Source organism: Scatophagus argus, chromosome 11, assembly GCF_020382885.2.
Source record: "Scatophagus argus isolate fScaArg1 chromosome 11, fScaArg1.pri, whole genome shotgun sequence".
Lineage (NCBI taxonomy): Eukaryota > Metazoa > Chordata > Actinopteri > Scatophagidae > Scatophagus > Scatophagus argus.
Window position 1 is genome coordinate 23,512,542 of NC_058503.1, and position 9,457 is coordinate 23,521,998.

General features: G+C 47.4%; 1 protein-coding gene across 4 annotated transcripts in view; it reads right to left on the reverse strand.

Annotated features, from left to right (window-relative positions):
• enox1 (ecto-NOX disulfide-thiol exchanger 1) overlaps positions 1–5,432 on the reverse strand; it is a 64,580-nt gene extending 59,148 nt beyond the window's left edge. For 3 of the 4 annotated variants that reach the window (XM_046403638.1, XM_046403635.1, XM_046403639.1), the window contains exon 1: positions 5,038–5,432. The gene's annotated coding sequence lies outside the window, so the exon portion shown is untranslated. Of the gene's footprint in view, positions 1–870; positions 1,424–5,037 lie in introns of those variants that run through there. The other variant, XM_046403637.1, reaches the window with a different exon arrangement.
• Between the last annotated feature and the right edge of the window lie 4,025 nt (positions 5,433–9,457).

The following is a 9,457-nucleotide window of genomic DNA, read 5'->3' on the forward strand; positions in this document are numbered from 1 at the left end:
CAACTACAAAGGGCTGAAACCAAAAGTAGACCATTAGCTCTGATTAATGCCGGTCTCTTTAAGGAGTCTGTAAAGTCAGAGAAGGTGGAGCCGAGTACGTCTCAGCCCTGAGCAGTGCCTGCAGGCGCCCTCTCAGGCTGCACACAGCCTCAGCGTCGTAGAGAGGAGCGAGCACCGGATGTAGCCTGAGAGCATCATCATCATCATCATGAATCTTCATCCTCAGATTCAAACTGGCTCAGGTGAACAGCGTTTCCTGTGCAGGCTCCTGGACCCAAGTCACTCTCGACTGTCCAACAACCTCAATACTGTCATGAGCCTTTACATGAAAACAACTTTGCTGCGTTTCTAACGGGAGAGCAGGATGAAGGACGGCTGAGCCACTTGTGACATTTTACACTGAGTCATCCCGGTCACCTTAAAGGGTCACGTAAACGCCCCCAAAATCTGTTTTTTGCAGACCTGCAGTGGTTGAGCTTCTCTCTTGGCTGTGCTGCTGTAAAGGCGTACTTCAGGGTGTGTCAGTACACTGTGACATCACAGCTGGGCGTGGTTTCATACGAGCATGCTAACACGTTCAGCGTTAGCATCCAGCTCAAAGCACGGCCTCACAGAGCTGTTAGCACGGCTACAAACTGTGTCACGCGTGAAGGATTTAAACTTCACATAAATGCAGCACCACTGAGCTGAGCTGTTTTCCCTGAGTCATACTCCCTTACAGTCACAGTACTGTAGGAACGAAACTGAGCCTCCAGCTGTCAGAACATCTGTCTGTTAAAACCCTGATGAGACACAGGAAGAGTGAAATGAATACAAGAAACACAAACCAAACATTTACTCAAGTACTGCACTATACAAATAACCACTTACCACTTGAGTATTTCCATTTCATGCCACTTTATACTTTGACTCCAGTCTGCCTCACAGGTAAATATGGTACTTGTACTACATCAGTCCCGTTCAGATTAAAAGCCCGTGAGTCCTGATGTGCTGGTGCTGAATGTTTGCGATACACTGAAGGATGAAGTCTTCCTTCATGTGCTGAGAAAGTTCTCCTCCTCCTTCAGCTAAATAAATCTTCACAAAGCCTCTGGGACTAGCAGGAAGATGCACCATCACAAAGCTTACGAAAGGTCTTGAATGCAGGACTTTTTTTAGATTTGTGGTACTGATACTGCAGTGAACTTCTTCCACCACTGGCACAAACACATGTATGTGATTTTCCGAGCAGACGCGGCTCTACTGTTCACACCGAGCTGTAATTTATGTGGCTGAGAATGAAGAGCAGCTGTGTGGCGAGAGCGCGAGCCAGCAGTCAGTGTGAATGCTGCGTCTGTGGATCCATACACAGCTGGTGGCTCACAGTAACCACATTAACCAGGACTCTCCCTCCACCGAACTGCCCCCTCATCCAAACACGTCCCAACGTAAACGAAGAGCCCACTCACAAAAGAAAGCACAGTCACTACCTCCTCGGCCTCAGGCTGATGGAAAGTCGGGTCAAGTCTCAGTCCATAAAACATTTCTGGCACTGCAGCTTTCTGCTAAACAGCTGAGGACTTCCTCAGGACTTGTTATAAATGATAAAAAAACAGCTAAAACTTCTGGAAGCCCGAGATCCCAAACCGATTGGAAAAGACATTTACTCACTTTTCTTAACACAAATCTTCACTGTGGCTGCTAAAGTTACGACAGCAAGCAGCAATCTCACGTAGCGCACACGAGTGTGTGCACCCACGTCAGTCAGCGCCACCACAGACGCTCTCGGCTTAGCGGATGAGTTAAAGCTGCAGAGATAAACCTCAGCCCTCTTGCCATCAGCCTGGAGGTAATGACTGAATGTTCCTGTTTGGGTGAACTGCTCTTTAAAAGGGAGGCTGACTGTGGTTACAGAGCATCGTGCTGCACATAGTTTCGGTTTGGTGCGAAGGGAGTTCAGCATGTGTAAACGACCTCCAGCATTTTGTCACGACTTCACGAGTTGGAGCTAACGTTAGCTCTCTTGCTAAGTTACATCTGCTGCTTTGGATGCTTGTTATTCCTTATTCAGTCTGACTGGTGGTGCTTTAGTTCCTGCTCATGTTGGTTTGGTCACACTGTGAACGTTTCCCTGTTGGCGACAGCTGCACGAGCTGCATCCTCAGGTTTCCCGTGTGTCACTTCACCGCGGCAGCACGACGAGCTTAGCAGCAGCCATGCTGTGTAAATCACATATACGGCACCTCTGACCCCCCTTTGTTTTGTCTGTCTGTTCATGATAAAAACTAGTTAACATCATGAACCATTTAGGCTCTTTGTGTCTGCAGAATGTGATGAGGATGTCGAGCCTGGGTCCCCACAGTGTGATGAAAACCACACACACACACACACGCCTGTGGAACATCTCTCGTGAATAAATCGTCCCGTGGTGGAACGCAGCCTAATGCTCCCACCGTATCTCAAAATACCACTGCAATTAGCAGCAGTCGTCCCCATTGAGCGCTGCAGCGTGGGGTCAATTAACGTTTGTGAGGTGGCCTGGCAGAATGTGCAAGAGACACGAACAGGATGGATAATCGCATTATGGGCGCTAACAGGCTGCTTTTGCCACACGGCGTAATGAGACGCAGGAAGCAGAATGTGAACAGGAGAAGGTGGAGGAGGTGCTGAGTGTCTGTGCTCACCGATGGAGGCTGTTGTTTTGTTTCCACTGTCTCCTGTGAGAGCTCATCAGCCACGTCCTCCCTAACAACCCACAGGCCTGCGGGACATGTGACGTAGCTGCTGTAATCCCCTCAGCACCAAACCAGCCTCGCACAACCTCCGCAGCAGGCAGGAGCCGCCGCCGCCGCCGGGCCGCGTGGTGTCACATTCTGCTGCAGCGAGTCCAGGGCTGATACTCAGCAGCGAACATGTCAGGTGGTGATGTAACATCCTGCGGACAGCAGAGGAGCTGTTTGTTGATGCTGATGAGGGGTGTCTGTGTTCCACTCATTACCGCGTGCCTGTTACACATCCGACCCGACGCAAAGCTGAGCAGACACTCTGCCACGTTATCGATCTTCCATTAGCTCGCAGTCTGCAGCCGTCAGGTTCAAACTGTACGCGTCAGCCGAACACCCGAACCCCCGTCAGTCCCGTCCAATCACAGCGGACGAGATGAGACAACATCGCTCTGTGCACATGGAGCCACAACTACCACCACTACGACTACTCTGAGGCATACGTTTAGAAAAATCAAGGACGAATTCTTCAGCGTCATGTTCGGAGTCTGTCTGTTCGTCCGTCCGTATGGCATATGTTAACCCCGTTAGGCTGCCGATTCATTTGTTATAGTGGAGCTGAAACAAGTGAATTAACCTGCAGCAGCGTTTGTACTCGTCTGTATGAAGTGATGTCTCGTAGCGAATCATCAGCTGAATCTGCTGCTTTACGGCGACTCTGAGCTCAGCTTGTCTCTCCTGTTCTGGTTCACCCTCAGCCCTCTCACAGCGTCGTTTTCAGAGAAAAGGCTGTAAAAGTCAGCGTTCACCACCTGCTGAGCAGCAAACAGCAGTCAGAGCACAACGCAGGATCTCTGCTGAACGTACCACATGTGGAGCACTTCATGTTTGGAAGGTGATTTCTACCTTTAGACCTTCTTTCACTGCTGGTAAACTGTTAGTTTTAGTTGTCAGGTTTCGGGCGGGTTGCCTTCAGGCTCCTCTGTGGACGTCGAACAGGCGACGTGTTGTCCTGTTTATGAGTCCGAGCTCAATTTGACTCGGTTTGTGTTTAGCGAACAGCAGGAAATCAGCTGGGCTGCCGTTTGTCAGAGATTCAAAGGTTTATCTGTCAGATACACAAGCAGCGTGTGCAGCGAGGCTCTAAAGGCCGCAAGTGTGGAAGGGACGAATCACAGCAGAGTACGGTGGCCTGGAAGCACAAGACACAGCAACACCAGTGAGACTGAAACCAGACACCAAAAGTGAAAATCACTCGTGTCACAGACTGAATCCAAGCAGGTCTGCAGCGTTAGCAGTCAGTGTGTTTCAGGACGTGTTGCTTCTCCCACAGCGCAGCCCGTGAGGGAAATGGACGAATTGTGGGTGGTGGTAAAAACAAACACTTCGATATGTCCAACTTGACCGGAGAACCAAACAAACATGGCCGCCTGATGTCAGCCAAAGACCCCAGTTGAAGGTGATTAAAGCCAAACTGAACGAACGCTCACATGACGCTCACATGTGAGGCTTTCTGTCTCAGCCGTCCATCACGAGCAAACAAACGATAAGATCCTGAGTGTCACTTTGATAAACATTCATCACTGCACGTGTCCCGTTAGTTAACATTATAACAGAACTGCTTCATATACTTTTGCATGCAGTGCACAGTTTGTGTCCAGGTTCTTAGTGGTAATTAAATGTGACAGAATCACAGGAGTGAAGTCAGAGCCGTCCGGTCGACGCAGCTGAATAACACGAGCACAACAAAGACCAACAGCTCTGTGTGGTGCTGAGGGGTCGTCAAGGTGACCGTGTGACGAGGACAGCATCCTCCTGTCCTCCACCAAACCAAATACCACCACCCTGAATCTCTCTCACACACACACACACACACACACACACACACAGGGGTGATTAAACCTGCTGTCATGACCAGCTGTGACTCTTCTTCTGAGGATTTTCCAGAAGCAGAAAACACAAACCCTGCGCGTCTCTTCACTCATTCATCCCTTTTCTTTGTTTCCAGCAATCTGCGCTCACTTCACTTTCAAATGTTAAACTGTTGAACACAAAGCAGGATGCACGCAGAGCCTTTGTGTCCCTGGCGCACTCCTCCGTCCTGTGTGTGTCCAACAACACGTCTGTCCATCGCCTCAGGACACGACACGGACACATCCACTTATCCTCATCAGCATATGACGGACACAGTTCAGTCCCTGCTCGTGCATCACCGGCTCGTGTCTGTGGGATGAGCGCTAACGGGTGAAGGCAGCAGCCTCCCAGAGAGCCGATCGGCGCGCTGCCACACAGGAGCGAGCCGCGATCAAACGCACAAAATCAGAGTTCTTCTTACCGGTTCACACGGTGCTCATCCACCCCGCAGATGGTTCGGAATGAAGAAATCCCGCCGCCGGCGAAGACGATCCTCCCGTCTGCGTGTCTCCTCTCAGCCGCTCTGGTGCATCTCAGCCACCGAGCCGCTGCTGCCTCGGGTAGGACGGAACCCGGAGGCGCGTCTCCGAGAGAGCGCCGTGCACGACGGCCGGGTCTGGTCCCTGTCAGTGGGTAAAAGGAAGGGTATAAACCGGGTAATGACACGGGGAATGGCGCTAAATGAGAGGGAGAGCGACAGTCAGACACACAGATCCGTATGCCAGTTTATCGTTTAGTGATGCACTCTGTAGGCTGCACGCGACACCAACTTCCTGTCTGTAACTTTGCTATTTGTGATATTGTGCGATAAATAAAACTGCCTTGATAAGCAAACATTTTTACATGTGGTTGTTAAAATATGCTGTTGGAGGGGCGGTCTTGTACAACGTTAGCATGTTGTTGGAACGCTGAGGCTTGCCAAGTTCGCCGTCGTCGCTAGCCGATCTGAGAACCCGCTCGATCCGAACGTCCGCCATGTTGGACAGTTAGGTACGGCGACACAACTTGGACAAACCACTCGCAACACTTTAGTAAGACACGAACAGGGTGGATAATCGCATTATGGGAGCTAACATTCTGGTAATTTTGTGATGACCATGAATACATTTCGAATGGTGGTGCGAGGGTTAGCTTTCAGCTAGCTTTATTTTTTAATTCAGTTCAGACAGGCTTTATTGACACAGAGGTTTAAAGAAAAAACTGTCCACATATTTGGACCTAACTGCAATATGAGCATTGAAAAACATAAATAAAAAAATAAACACAAAACCACACAGGAAACCCACACAGTCTGTTAGCATGCTAACATTAGCACCAGTAGGCCAGCCACCTAGCAGTAAACACAAAGCAGAGCTGAGGAAATCTTTACAGGCAGCTGCAACGATTAGTCAGTTTATCGATCAGTTAAAAAGGTGAGCTGCCAACTATTCTGATAATTGATTAAATATGTTGGTCATTTCCCAGGCAAAAATGTCAAACATTTACTAGTTTCAGCTTCTTGAATGTCAGGACTTCCTGCTTTTCTCTGTCAGTTATGTCAGTAAAGGAAGAGTTCGTGAGTTTTGGACTGTAAGAAGCTGATGATAATGTTTCATATTTCTGTATCTTATAGACTGAACCACTAATTAATTAATCATGACAATAATTGGTAGATTAATTGATGATTCATTAGTGGTAGGCCTGTGTTTTTTCATTGAAGTCAAATGAGGTTGTTTTAATTTTAGGTTAGAGTCTGTGATGTTGAAAACCACTGCTGCAGATGGAAATAAGCAACAGTCCCACTGGAGAATAATAAATATAGGCTAATAATAAATTCCACAGCAGCTGAGCTCACTGTAACCTTGGCTGGAGAGACGACTGTGAGCTCCGATCCCAGAGGACAGGAAACCTCCTTCTGCTGCAGCACAGACGTCCACTGGGGCCACATGTCATACATGAAACATGACCCAAAACAAATGAAAATATGAAAATATGTTCAGCCACTGAAGGTGAATTAGAGTGGAAGAGATGGGAGACTAACTGGAAAGAACAATTCTCGGGTTACCTGAAGCTCATACGAGACTTGAGTCTCAGGGTCATCAGTGACGTTCACGGTCTGTCCAACACACAAGGTAAGAAGACTCCGCTTTGGAGAATATACACATAATGTGATCACTGATAAACACTTCAGATGGATTTTAAAATGCATGAATGAGGACTGAGCATCATTGAAACATCTGTGTAAACATCTGCATATGCTCTGCTCTGTTTGTGCCTTCATTGCAAACAGCTCTGAGCTTCACCGTCTCATCGTGTCTTTTCAAGATAACGTTAACTCTAATGATGAGATTAAATGTGTTCTTTTTAAACTTGGTAAAGATAGGAGTGGATTTCTCTCATATCTGAAGTGGATATGTGGCGCCTCCTGCTGGTGACTTTTGGCTTCTCAGCCAGACTTCACAACATGAAGGGCAAATGCAATTCAACACCTTTAAAGGTGAATATTGGACTCTCTGCTCTTCACTGCATCTACCTGACAGCTTCAGTGACTTTTAAAATTAAGACTTTTACATTCAAAAGAACTACATTTCTCACTATTGACTAACCGTCAGTGGATTCATGGAGAAAATAATCAGCAGATGTCACTGATTGTACCAACTTTCACAAACATAACAGTTCCAATGCAGTACTCCTACTTCCTCTACCGGTGTACATAAGTACCTCAGATTTTTACAGTACAGTACACGAGTAAAAGTTCTGACCACATGTTGTATCTTCTTCTGTTATTTGTCAGCTTAGTTTGGCTCAGCAGTGCTGACATCGTGTGAATGTTAATCATGTGTTTCAGTTTGGTTTCCCTCACATTACGTTTTGTCCTGTAATCTTTCACTCGTGGTTTAGCACATATTATTTCCTCTTGAATTTCCCATGAATGCGGAGGATTTTGTTTCCCATGCAAAGTGGATCCAGACCGACGTCTGTGCTGAACCCACGACGCACCGATTCTGATCACCACAGACACATTTTGTGTTGTCACATATGAATCAGAGAAGCACATTAAGACGAGTTTTCTCTCTGTGGACTTTTGAGTCGTACGAGCTGACAGCACTGGGGACTTCCTACATCCTCCAGCTCACCAGGTGAGTCGGTCAGGTGGTTGATCTCACACACAAGCACAAGTTTACAGCTTGTGATTCCTCATTCCTGCTGACTCTCACAGCAGCAGAGAAATGAGAAGTCTACATACAAATCAGTCCAGTCTCTCCTTTACTTAACAAGAGACACGCAGAATCACCTTTATGTCCCGTCCAATGCTCAGTGACTGAATTCACCTTTTGATTTGACACCTGGAGGTCCGCTCACTGGCCCAGCCTGCAGCCGTCCTCAGCGGAGACGCTCAGTCACATGACGGCCTGTCTGATCTTTGTGAGGATTTTATAGCAGGCTAACTTCGTGACACACTCAGTGGTGGAGCAAGTATTCAGATCCTTTACTGAAGTACTAATACAACACTACTGCGACTTCATATTCCTGCTGTGTTTTACTGCTGCAGATGTTTGGGCTCATCTGAACCCATCCATGTTTTTATATTTATATAGTGTTGTTTTATATTTATAGCATCAGGTATTTTGTTAGGTTATTGGGCTTATACCGGGACCGGGGAAACTAATTTCGTTCCACCTCATGTTTCTACATGTGTGAAATGACAGTAAAGCTCCTTGAATCCTTCAGATTACCACACCTGGACGCACAAGGTTTTCTGTCGACAGGAAGGGCATAAAAATAGTAAAGTACTTCAAGTTTGTACTTAGGCACTTGGCTCAATGTACTGCATGCGAACATAAAGGGGTCATACAGATATGGGCACAGCTCACGGTTTGACTTGTTCCAACAGGTGTGATTAATGACACTTATTAAGGCTGCATTCCATTTAGGCGTGTCGGCACGAGGTGTGGAGCCATCAGTATGAGCGCCTGCTTCCTGCTGTGACAAATAAAACAAAGAAATGTTATCTACAAACTCAAGTATGAACATAATATAATTATGTCAAATACAGGCAGTCAGACCTGCAGTAAACTTACTTTATTTCTTCACGTCCTGCATGCCGATGGCCTCTCTGTTCTGTGAAACGCAGCTGAAATGTGCTGAATATTCTCTCAGTCCACTGAGGGGTTGTTTTGTCTATAAAATATCAGAAAACATCCATCCATCCATCCATCCATTTTCTACACCGCTTATCCGTCAGGGTCGCGGGGAGCTGGAGCCTATCCCAGCTGACTACGGCGAGAGGCGGGGTTCACCCTGGACTGGTCACCAGTCAATCGCAGGGCCAACACACAAAGACAAACAACCACACACTCTCACACTCACACCTAGGGGGCAATGTAGAGCAGCCAATTAACCTAATGTGCATGTTTTTGGTATTGTGGGAGGAAGCCGGAGAACCCGGAGAAAACCCACGCAGACACAGGGAGAACATGCAAACTCCACACAGAAAACAATAAAACAATTTTCTAATGTTTTGTTTTGTCTGGAAAAAAAAGGCCCAAACTCAAAGATACTCAAAATGAGCGAAAAGAGAGCAAAACAACAATAAAGAAACGGAAAACCAAGTTGTTTGTGGTCGTTTTGAGTTTCTTCGTGGTTTTGTCTCAGTCCCTGCTCCTGTAGGGGGTCTGGGTCCCCTTGTCCCAGTGGGATCTAACCGGGCGCCGCTCGGAGTGAAAACACCAGCTGTTTGTTTGTGACACTGAAAACAGACCACGACATTCTCACGCACTTCATGCGTGGCCTGCGGGCCTCCAGACCTTCTGCTTTGTGTTCCAGTCAGCAGAACTGGAGGAAGCAGCTCGGCGGAGAAT